Raw genomic sequence first — 13,316 nt, forward strand, 5'->3', positions numbered from 1 at the left:
GTCACTCAGACTATAAACCCAGTTTGTTTAGAGGCTCCCAATTCCAACTCACAAGAATTTTGCAACAAATTATCGGATTATTTCATGAATAAAATCGAAAAAATCTGTGTAAGTATTCAGCAAAATAGAACCGTCAGCAACCCCTCCCCAAAGCTTAAACCAAACACCCACATAAAACCATCCCAATCAACCAATTTCACTCTAAAACCAATTTCCATCGAGGCCACTAAAAATATCATCGGTACTCTGCGAAATAGCTCAGCGCCAAATTATATCATCCCCACCAAACTGCTGAAAGAGTGTGCAGACATATTGGCACCATCTATCACGCAGCTCTTAAACCAATCATTTGAGGAGGGCACGGTGCCCACCTTGCTGAAACAAGGGATAATAAAACCTATCCTAAAAAAAAACACCCTCGACCCAAAAGATCCAAACAATCGTCGACCCATAACAGGCCTAAATGTCTTCTCCAAGGTAATGGAGAAAGAAGTTGTACAACAGCTACAACTTCATCTAGACACCCATAAATTACTCGATCCGTTTCAATCGGGTTTCCGTCCTGGTCACGGAACAGAAACAGCGCTGCTAAAAATATAGGATGACGCCCTCAAGGCAGCAGACAAATGAGAATCTTGTCTTCTGGTACTGTTGGACCTAAGCGCTGCTTTTGACACGGTACACCACGGATTACTACTGACTTGGCTAACTGAAGTAGCCAGAGTCACAGAAGGTGATTTGGCTTGGTTCTCCTTCTTCTTGGAAAACCAATCACAAATAGTGAAACTGGGGCCTTTCACTTCTGAAAAACGGACGGTATCATGTGGAGTCCCTCAGGGATCCCCTTTGTCGCCTGTTCTGTTCAATATTTATCTCCGCCCTCTTTTTTGAAATCATCAGCAACCAGAAGTTACTCTATCACTCTTATGCAGATGATACACAACTGTATTTTCGCATATGCAACAAAAAGGATCATTCTCTCGGACTTGAGAAATGCCTTACTCTGATAGAAAACTGGATGACAAAGAGTTATCTTAAACTCAACGGTTCTAAAACAGAACTTCTCCTGTTTCAAGCCAACTGGAAAAATCATCCAACGACAACTTGGTCACCCCCGCCCATTCTGGGTAAAATCATCACCCCTAGCTCCAAAGTCAAAAGTCTCAGAGTCATCTTTGATACCAACATGACAATGGATGCACAAATAGGGTCAGTAGTCAGCGAATCGCACCATCTGCTGCGCCTACTACGCAGACTCACCGCCTTTATCCCAAAAAAAGACATTGCAGTCGTGGTGGGAACAATTATCAATTCCAGATTAGACTATGCAAATGCCCTCTATCTAGGACTCCCTAAATTCCAAATCACTCGTCTGCAAGTCGTTCAAAACACGGCCGCTCGATTAGTGACCGGCAAAAAACCATGGGAATCAATCTCACCTTCTCTGAGATCCCTTCATTGGTTGCCAGTAAAAGACAGAATCTCCTTCAAGGCACTTTGCCTAATGCATAAGTGCATTCAAGGAAACGCCCCCAATATCTATCCGAAAAAATAAAAGCCCATAACCCCAATCGTATTCTGCGATCCACCAATCAAAACCATGTCCAGATACCCAAGGCCAGGTACAAGTCCAAAGGAGATCGAAGGTTTGCAGTCCAGGGACCACGACTGTGGAACGCTCTACCAACCGCCATCCATCTGGAGGTGGACCACTTGGCCTTCAGGAGAAAGATTAAAACCCATCTCTTCTGAGATGAAAGGGTTTTACCCACGGAATGGTTACAGCGCCCAGAGGCGATTCAGTTTGCATGTGTTGCGCTATATAAGTTTTTCACTCGCTCACTCACTCACTCACTCACTCACTCACAGTAGCTTGTAGCAAGATTAGCACGATTAACAGGGATGGAAATTGCTATGGTAATTTAGCTCATAGGGTCTAATTTAAAAAGACATTGATAATCAGTTAAAACACATGCTGATTCCCTTGTAACTCTTGCTATAATGTGTGAGGCCTCGTACACACGGCCGAGGAACTCGACGTGCCAAACACATCGAGTTCCTCGGCCAGTTCAGCCCTGAAGCCGCCGAGGAGCTCGGCGGGCCGAGAGCTCCCATAGAACAACGAGGAAATAGAGAACATGTTCTCTATTTCCTCGTCGAGCTCCTCGTCGGCTTCCTCGGCCGAAAGTGTACACACGACCAGTTTCCTCGGCAGAATTCAGCCAGAAACTCGGTCAGAAGCTGAATTCTGCCGAGGAAACTGGTCGTGTGTACGGGGCCTAAGCCTTTTTTCACTTTGGTTGGTATTAAAGCGTATTTAAACCAAAGAACAAAATCTCATATTTTGCAGCTTACCAGTCTTTATATGTGGTTGCTGCAATATATATATATATATATATATATATATATATATATATATATAGTTACTTTATTTCACCTGGTGATCCTGCTGGTAACCCCCTTCCTGTCCTAGGTAGAAATGAGCTGAACACCCCCTGGTTCGGTTCGCACCAGAACAACTCAAACAGGCAAAAAATTCTAACGAACATGCAAACACTATTAAAGTGTATTTGACACAAACATGAAAAATCCAAAGTGATAATTCTAAAGGCTTATATGCAAGGTTTTGCCATAAAAAGTATATGAGGACCTGGGTACTGCCCCAGGGGACGTGTATCAATGCAAAATTTTAAAACAATCGTTTTTTCAGGAGCAGTGATTTTAATAATGCTTAAAGTGAAACAATAAATAATAAATATTCCTTTAAATATCGGGCCTGGGGGGCATCCCCTTAGTCTACCTGTAAAGTGGCGCATCTGCGTGATGTGTAGAACATGCTACAGCAATAATTACATTTCTAAAGAAAAAAGTGTAATTTAAACTAGCCACTGTAATGTATTGCCGGCTTCCTTGAATATAGATAAAAAATAAAGAAAAAAACGTAGGGTCCCCCTCACCCCCTTCAGGTCTGGTATGGGTATTAGGGGAACTCCATGGCAAAAAAATAAAAACATTGGTGTGGCCCCCTTAAAATCCATACTAGACCCTTATATGTGCATGCAGTCTGGAGGTCAGGATGGGGGGTGGGGAGCGAGGGCCCCCTACCCCAAAGCACCTTGTCCCCAATTTTTTATCCCCTTAAAATCTATGCCAAAAGGCCTGGTATGGATTTTGGGGAGAGGGGGGACCCCATGCAATTTCACAGTGCATTATGAGGCGCTCATTGGTGCATGAATGTCCTGAGAGTGCCCCATATGTTCATTTGTTCTATGAACAAACAAACACCTGATGTTCAAGTCAAACTTACGTTCGACTCGAACATCGGGACCACCATTAGTCCTAGGGTAACAACACTTAATCACTGTACATGAATCTATGGAAGAGTATTGTTGTCATCCTAGGACAGAATGCCAGAATACCTCCCTTTCTTCCTGCCCCTATAACAAGGGGTGTGGTTTGTGGTCTACAAAAATATCTGAGAACAATGCTGTTTTTTAAATGTGCAGCATAGGCAGAGAAAATTATCACATTTTACAATTCCTAGCAGTTTTTTTGGCATTTGTTGCATGTAACAAAATACTTTCAATGGTATATTTTACAGACTTAAAGTGGAATTAACCGATTGACCGACCGTATACTGTATATATATGGTGGCTCTCCTGCACATTATCATGTACCTAGTATATGATTCTGCAATTGTGGGTCTGGGGCGGTCCGCTCCCACTGTGATTAGACACAACGGGACCTAAATGGAGGGTACAGTGGGCTCGATGTCGGCTGGCACCCGCCGATGCTTCCGTACACAGGCAGAACGGCGGTGTGCCTATGTAAACAAGGCAGTTTATTGTTCTGTCACAACAAAAGACATCCTAAACAGAGGCACTGATCCCTGCCTTCTATTAGTACAAGCACCTCCCCCACAGTAGAAAAGCACTGGTCAGGCACACATTTAACCCTTTGATCGCCCTGATGTTAACCTCTTCCCGGCCAGTGTCATTAGTACAGTGACAGTGCATATTTTTTAGCAGTGTCAAAAGTGTCAGTTAGTGTCCTGAGTTTCCGCGGCAATATCACAGTCCCTCTATAAGTCGCTGATTGTCGTCATTACTAGTAAAAAAAAAAAAAAATTCCATAGTTTGTACAGCACTGCACAATTGCATAATTGGCAGTTAAAGTAACAGTGCCGTATCACAAAAAATGACCTGGTCATGAAGGGAGGGTAAACCTTCCTGGAGCTGAAGTGGTTAAAACCAAAAGCAACCATTTTATTATATTGCAGCTTACCAATTCTTTGGATGTGATAGCTGCATTCGTTCTCTTTTTAGTTTTAGTTTTTTTGTATTCTCACCAGGTGATCAAGCCAATACGTCTTTTGTTTTATAAATGAAAAAGCTCTCAAGCAGAATGTGTCAGTTTACAGGGGTGGGACAAACCATATAACACTGGCAAAGGTTACTTACAATGATCAGCCTTTATTTATTCATGTAAAACCTTTATCCCAATAGGAAAAAAAAAGTATTAGCTGGAGTTTGGCTTCAATTTGTTAGTGTGTTTAAATCTGTTAGAAGTTGAACATCTAACACCCCCCCCCCCCCAGACTGACAATTCTGCTGTCCAAAGGTGCCTCCTATTCTCATTTATCCAGAGTGTAGACACTCTAATACAGGAGGTGTTTTACAGGGCAGATCACCAGGTGAAAACAAAGAGAAAAAAGTGTAAAAAATAAAATTGATGTAGCCACCACATCTAATGATTGATAAGCTGCAATATATTACAATTTGCGGTTTAACACTGCTTTTAAATTTACATACACTTGAGAGTACGAGTCTGTGTGGCTCTGACTCACATTCCATCAATAACATTTCCAGATTTTATGTATGTCCCTGAATGTACCTTAAATCTATCTGCTGATTTCAGTATCTGAAACGTGTAAAAATATATGGGGATAGCCTTTAGAGACTTTTAAAACGACAAGCCTAAACAAAGAAACTAAATTTTCTCGATAATTCTTTCTGACATTAGATAACATTAGATGAAGTATAAAATCTGTTTTGTCAGTTTGAAAACAAGAAATGCTGAGCCTAGATGATCTGGGGATTGGGCTGATGACAGTCTTATGGTGAGAGATGCCTTATGCTAAAGTGTCCTTATGTTGACATCTAAAGTACTAGAGAGCATTTTGCCTGTATATAAAATAAGTGCTTGCTAGTCTGTTATATTCGCATCAGAATTACCATTTCCCTTCTGTGGCAAGTGGATTCAATTCTTATGAATGGCAAGTCAGAAATTGTTATGACTCAGAGGACTCCCTGTCTACTTTGTGTTTATACAGAAATATTTTAAGAATTCTTGAATATTAAACGTACTCACTTCACTCCTTTGTGTGTGCAATTTATCATATTTACTTAAGCTTTGTAGAATGAATTTTTGCTGTGAGACAAACTGACAGTAAATATTTTTCTAGTTAAAGAAAAAAATTGTCTTGCTTGGAATATAGACAATACATAGGATTTAAAACTAGAATTTAACAGGCCCTGTGATACAGGTTTATATTATGGCATGTAAGTAGTTACTAGGGATGAGTAACATTATTTTTTTTTATTTTGAACCAAAACTAAATAAAAATAAAAAATTCACATCTTGCATATTAAGAAAAAGAGGCGTAGAACTTTATCTAAACAGATTTGGTGAAATTTGGTGTAAAATCAATTTATAAAAAAATCCTTCCACTCATCCCTAATGGTACCACATGTTTCTTACAGGGCTGGGTTTTGGGTTCATATGCTTCTATTGTGATAGTGTGGGTCTTCAGTCTCTGTGCTCCTGTCTACTTTGAAACCTCAGGAATTATATGGCATCTAAACTGCCTGAATAAATCTGCAGTAATGCAACCTACAGTTATTCTGCATGCATGGCATGTAAAATATGGCATGCAGTTTTAATTAAATGCAGGGTTACTTCTGCAAAATATACTTTTTTAAGTTTTGACTTTTTTTTTTAGTTTTTTAGCCCCGTACACACGGTCGGACCTTTGTCCGACCAAAATCACATTGGAATTCCGATCGAATTCCATTGGAGTAAAAGAGAACATGTTCTCTATCTTAACTCCGACGGAATTCATCGGAATTTTCGATGGAAATAATCTGATGGGGCATACACACGGTTGGAATTTCCGGTGAAAAAAAAAAGTCGGACTTTTTCTATCGGAAATTCTGATCGTGTGTATGGGGCATACGAGTCACAACTCCTGACAGTTTTTCTTTCCTTCACTTCCTGCGCAACGAAGCAGCGTGTAGTTCAAGGAATTCTCTCCAAAGTAAGATTAGGTTCTCTTTCTGAGACATTTGTCCCGATAGAAAGGTTTACCTTCACCTGTTTTAGTGACAACTTTAAAATGTTGGTTTTCCTATCACTTACATTCTCAGTGACAATGGTCCTCAGGACAAACAGGAATTATAAATCCCCTAGCAGGGATGCAGAAATCAATAAAAGTCTTTTGTCAAAAAAGTTTGGGCTCTAAATACACCCTAATAACTATCCTAAACAAATTTGAGGCCTTAGGCCCCGTACAGACGACCGAACATGTCTGCTGAAACTGGTCCGCGGACCAGTTTCAGCAGACATGTTCGGTCATCTGTACAGCCGAGCGGACAGGTTTCCAGCAGACATTTGTCCACCCGACCGTTTTCGAGCGTACAAATGTTTCTTAGCATGCTAAGAAACATGTCCGCTGGAATCCTGTCCGTCGGACAGGTTCGGTTGTCTGTACAGACTTACCGTACATGTCCGAGCGGCCGCTATCCCTCGCATGCGTCGAATCACTTCGACGCATGCGTGGAAGCATTGAACTTCCAGGGCCGCACACGTCGCCGCGTCATCGTCGCGGCGACGGCGCGGCCTCGTCACGGCGTATCGTGTACGCGCGGATTTCTGTATGATGGTGTGTACAGCCATCATACAGAAATCTCCGGGCGGACATGTCCGCTGAAAACGGTCCGGCGGACCGTTTTCATCGGACATGTTTGCCCGTGTGTACGAGGCCTAATAGGTACCTTGATTGGCTGTAGTTATACAGGCAATATTATTGATGCTGCTGTACTGTATCACAGTAACAAAGGGTTTTAATTAATTCAGAAATGGTCTTTACTATAAACCAACAACTTAGATTTAAATACTGGAATGAGGCTCCCATAATTTTTATGCAAAGGTTCGTACGAATTTAGCAACTTTCGGAGGTTCTGAAGCACTTGAATTTCCGAACAAAGCAGTTACGAATAAAACTGAATCCAAAATAAATTATATCGCAAATAGCGAATGCCGAATGCCTTCGGCATAATTAGTTGTTGCGTTAATGTGGCCTAATTCAACAGAAAGTCGACTTGTTGTGATCCCAACCACACATCCAACAATATCACTCTCTGAAAAGAAAACAAAGGCGCACCAGCCTAGTGTATTACTGTTAAAAGATTTAATAGAATTAAAATATATACAGGGCCTACTCACAAGTGTGGTGGAAAAAATCGCAGTAAAGCTTAATCGACATAAGCTGCAAAGAGATGACCTCGAACCATACTCCAATCGATCGTAGAGAAAGTGAAGGGGGCCACTACCGGCTCTTTGCAGCTTATGTCGATTAAGCTTTACTGCATTTTTTTCCACCACACTTGTGAGTAGGCCCTGTATATATTTTAATTCTATTAAATATTTTAACGGTAATACACTAGGCTGGTGCGCCTTTTTTTTATTTTCTTTTTGCCACTAGGACACCCCCATCCAGGAAGGGCAGCAAGGCCAGTGGCACCGTTGTTGGAATCATCCCTATGGGCATGGATTATGGATTATCCTCTCGTGCGCAGGAGAATTTGTTTTCTGTGTTTTAAAATATCACTCTCTGCTCTGCTCTCTGGCCCTCCCTCACCGTGCTGAACTCCCTCTCAAAATGGTGTACAGGGGCTATAGCCGCATGTCAAAAACGAAAGTAAAGTATGAGATTTTGAATCATTACAAATAACCGCAATGTATTTAGAAAAGTACAAATCCATTCGAAGCACGTTAGGCAGCGCCATTGTGAGAGAGACACGGAAAATTAAGAATCAACGAACCAAAAAAAAGTTACGAATCAACGAAAAACAATGTACTCTACCGAAAGTACAAATTATAAATCAACTAAAAATAAGGCTTACATTAATACGAATCATTCCGATTCAACGAAAAATTATGCTTGCGATTATACGAATTATTCCGAACATGAAAAATTACGTTTAGCAAAATTACGAATGATTACAAATCAACGGGATGGAAAAGAAACTAAACTAAACACATTTTTACGTTTTGTGCACAAGTCTACTGGCTGCCTAGAGATTTCCCACAAATCCAAGTCTAACAATACTCAAAAGGGCATTGGGGTTCTTTTAGTGGGCTATCTAAATTACATGTTATATTGGGTTTGGACCCTGCTTATGATCTTTTGTAAAAAAAAAAAAAATGTACTCATTGAAAAAACATTTGAACGTTAATGCATTCCAATGCCCAGAAAAAAATGAATAGTCTAGCTTATGGAATCCATCAAAGTCCAAATGCTTGACGTGCCCAAACGCACCTTAACATATATATGCAATGCACTGCTTAAGGTGCGCTTTTAAAGCATGCTTCTTTGCGAATATGAATTCCGAATGCAAATTTAACTAAACAAAATATCTATATTAACAAATCAAAATGAAACAAAATTAAACAAATGTTTTCGTCATTTCTTATTTCAGCACACTTTCACATGCAAACTTTTTTTTTTAACCTTATTCACTAAGGTTTTCTCACTGAGGTAAACCTCAGCTATTAAAAATTTTGTGTGCTTGATGTGGATATACAAGAGTTTTCGCTTGCAATTTGCATGCACTAAGCAATGGTGCATTTTGCTCCTGGGTCATGAATGAGTTTTAGGCGGGTGTTTAGGGACAAAATGAAGACAACTCATCCTCACCTGCTGAAAGTTTATTATATTATTTTAAAATGTGACTGAATACAGATGTATCTTACTTTTTTGGGAGGTATTATATTTTAATTAGTTTAAGCTGAACAAGGTAGGCTATGCAGTATGGGTATATGTCATGTCATTTTTGCATGTAAAATATAAAACATTTTTTATAACCATCTTTTTTTTAACAATATTCCAAATTGTTTTCTACTTTATATTATTATTGCTAGGGTATATACAGTTCTATAGGCAGTATCTGTGTCAGATTTTGAGAAAGAGGAATGTCCCGAAACATGTCATCCTGGTAAACAGCTTAGTGTAAAGTTTATTGGTGTCCCTTCAGTTTGTTCCCAGGCTCAGTGGCTGAGGAAATCTGGGTTTTTTGTGTCATCACTTCCTGTCTAGAGTCCCTTGGAGCTTCACAATCATGGCTGGCAGCCATCTATCCCCTTGTCTTTGCTGATTGTTTGACTGGAGATCGGCACCCTACATTTGCTCTCAGCCTGTTAACTATTTGACTACTTAAATAAACTTGGGATCTTTTTTAGACATAATTTTTTTATGTGGAACTTCCTTAGGCCAAAGACTGTGTGCATATGTTTGAGTCCAGCTATTACATTTCCCATTAACACAACCGTTTTTTTTTTACACTGCAGCTTCTGTTTAGTGTTCTTTCTTGCTATTTAATATTATTATGCCTTATTTGGCAGGTAATACAAGATAGCTATGCTTACACTCTTTCCTTTTATAACCTAAAGTTGTGCACTTCCTGGTATTTTAGTGCTTAAAGGGATGTTCCAGTAATTTCTAATGTTTATTAAAAGTCAGCAGCTACAAAAAGTGTAGCTGCTGGCTTTTAATAAACATACACTCACCTGCTACACATTCCAGCGATGCTCCGCTCCTCTCCCCCCCTCTCCGGCCGGTGTCTTCATTCTAAGTGTGGGCACCCGGCCGTGACAGCTTTCGGCTTCACGGCTGGGCACCCACTGCGCATGCGCGAGCTGCGCTGTGCCATCCGATTGGACAGGCGATCGCCTGGGACCTGTCACGTGTTCCAGGAAATCGCCTACAGGGAGGGGCTGCCAAAAGGCGATATGACTATTCGCCTTAGCAGGCCCTCGGCGGAAGGAGGAAGTGGAATAGGAAGTCCCACTCCTCCTGAAGCCCCCACTCCCCCTCCAAAAAAACTACATGCCAAATGTGGCATGTAAGGGGGCGAGGAGTGGATTAAGCGAGGGGGCTTTAATAGTGTGTGCAGAAGTTTGCTTTGGACAATGTTCCCCTGCAAACTGTATTGACAGAACAAGGCACACAACTTAGTTTTATAGGTGCAAATACATTTATGTTGAAAAAGGCCCAAATACTCATGTGATGAAGAGCGAGTAATTTTTTTTACATGCAAACATTTTCTCTTTTCTCTTAAGTGTATTAATTTAAGTGTGCATGGGGTGGCAGATTAGATTTCATTATATTATTCCTGTTGAAGGAGTATTGGAATAATGACTATAAGACACGTGCTTACTATTTGGGAAACCTCACACCAATTGCTTCTAATATTGTCATTCTGATCACTGATATTGTTTTGACTTTGCTTTGGAGGTTTGGGCCACACAAGTTTCTCATTCATATTTGCTTGTCTGAACTTGCCACAAAAGGTGTCAGTATCCCTTCAAATCTAAGTGATATATGTTACCTCTTACAACAGTAATTAACATCCCATGAAATATTTCTGGAATCTTCCTTAAATGTAACACTGTGTCATGCTGAGGTTAGTGAACTCCTGACATTTTGATCTATTACATGTGTTAATACATTTAGTATGTCCCTAAAATTAAAATAAAGAAAGATCTGAAAGAAAAGTACCTTTACTTTAAATGGATTTTAAGTGAATACTTTGTAATGTAATTAGTAGTACAAGTTATTATATAATTATACAATTCACAGTTACGTTTATAATATTTGTTTCATTAATATCTGTATACTTACAAGTCTATTTGGTTTTTGACACTAATATGTGCTTCGCCAGCATTTCCCAGAACAATGAGCAAGAGATGACTACTGTATAATTTAATGGGGTTGATTTACTAAAGCAGTAGAGGATGTTACCTTTGAAAAGTGAATTTCTACTTAGCTTTGTGGATGAGGTGAAGCTGTGTTGACTTAATTCCATGAATTAATTAATCAATCAATCAATCAATCAATCAATCAACAATGTTAGAGTAACTATTTTTATTGCTGGGTATTCTTTACAAAGTGAAATAATGCTTATCTGCACCTACTTCACTAAGTTTGGTGAAAACTGACTTTGAAATGTGAACATGCTCTACTCTTTTAGTACATCAACCCCATTGCTATGACCTTGATTGATTAACCACTTCAGCCCCAGAAGGTTTTACCCCCTTCCTGACCAGAGCACTTTTTGCAAGTTGGCACTGCGCTGCCTTAACTTCCCTGGCGGTATGATTATTTCAGATTTTAGGTGCTGAAAGCGGTACCATTATTTTGCATGGAAATTTGGCGTTTTATATTGTAGGCCTGCAATTCTTAGGAATACCTCACTTAAATCTGTCCAAAAAAGAGTCTAGTAGACATCCCGGGTATAATAAAATTTGAAACACAAAATCATAAATTATAATATAATAAATACATATAAATAATTCTAACAAATAATATAATAATAATAATAATACAAATTATTACTTTACATTTTTTGATGACGAATTTTCCCACAAATCAGTATTGCTCAATTCTGAAAGTCATTCTAATTTATTATCGCTGTTTTTTAGCTGGTCTAAAACCACTTTTGACTTAAAGGGACACTTTTTGGTTGCTATGGACAATCTCCAGTTTCCAGGCAGAAAGAACAGTTTTTATTATATAAAAGTGCATGTAGGACACTGAGCAGACCACTAGGGACAGAGGGTGTGTGTATTTTTTTCATACAGTACTGTAATCTATAAGATTACAGTATACTGTATGTATTGTGTTTATTTACTTTTTTAAATTTGACTCCGATCTCCGCCCCCATGTGTCGTAACGTCGCAGGGAATGGAGCTCGGCGGCACTCGACACTGTGAATCGAGCGAGTAGGACACAGCACGAACACACAGCGGGGAGGCATTGCAGGATCCAGGGACAAGGTAAGTAACTCTGCCTGTGGACACTGCGAGGCGGTCCCAAGTCTGGTTCGGGGGTTACCGCTTTTGGTCCTGAAATTCCACCCCGAGCCAGACTCGGGAATACCGCTCAGGGGGTTAACTGGTAATTGCACGGCGGTCATGCAATGCTGTACCCAAACACAATTTGCATCCTTTTTTACCACAAATAGAGCTTTGTTTTTATGGTATTTGATTGCCTCTGTGATTTTTATTGCGATATAAATGGAAAAAGACAGAATTCGTTTTTTATTATATTTTCTACTTTTTGTTATGAAAAAAATCCAATAAACTAAATCTTAGTCATACATTTAGGCCAAAATGTATTCAGCCACATGTCTTTGGTAAAAAAAATTCAATATGCGTATATTTATTGGTTTGCACAAAAGTTATAGCATCTACAATCTAGGGTACATTTTCTTCAATTTACACAGCCTTTAGTTGATGACTGCCTATCTCATTTCTTGAGGTGCTAAAATGGCAGGGCAGTACAACTCCCCCCCCAATGACCCCCTTTTGGAAAGTAGACACCCCAAGGAAATTGCTGAGAGGCATATTGAGCACATCGAATATTTTATTTTTTGTGAATGAAAAATTACAAAAAAAATTAAAATATTACACAAAGTTGTCAATAAATTATATTTTGCTCACACGTGCCATGGTTATATATGGAATTACACCATATAATAATTATAATAATTCCCCCGCAAAATACATTCTGCTGCTTCTCCTGAGTATGTGGATACCTCACGTGGGAGTCTAGCCACGTACAGGATCCCGAAAACCAAGCACCATCATCAGGATTTCTAAGGGCGTACATTTTTTATTTCACTACCTATCACAGTTTCAAAGGCCATAAAATGCCAAGATAGCATAAAAAAACACCAAATGACCCAATTTTGGAAAGACACTTTAAGCTATTTGCTGAGAGGCATGTTGAGTCCATGGAATATTTTATATTTTGCCACAAGTTTCGAAAATCATATTTATTATTTTTTTTACACAAAGTTGTCACTAAATTATATATTGTTCAAACATGGCATGGTTATGTGTGGAATTACACCCCAAAATACATTCTGCTGCTTCTCCTGAGTATGGGGATAACACATGTGTGGGACTTTTTGGCAGTCTAACCGCATAGAGGACCCAAAATTCCAATTACCGCCTTCAGGCATTCTAAGGGTGTA

The sequence above is a fragment of the Rana temporaria genome, chromosome 2 (genome assembly GCF_905171775.1).
Source record: "Rana temporaria chromosome 2, aRanTem1.1, whole genome shotgun sequence".
NCBI classification, from domain to species: Eukaryota; Metazoa; Chordata; class Amphibia; order Anura; family Ranidae; genus Rana; species Rana temporaria.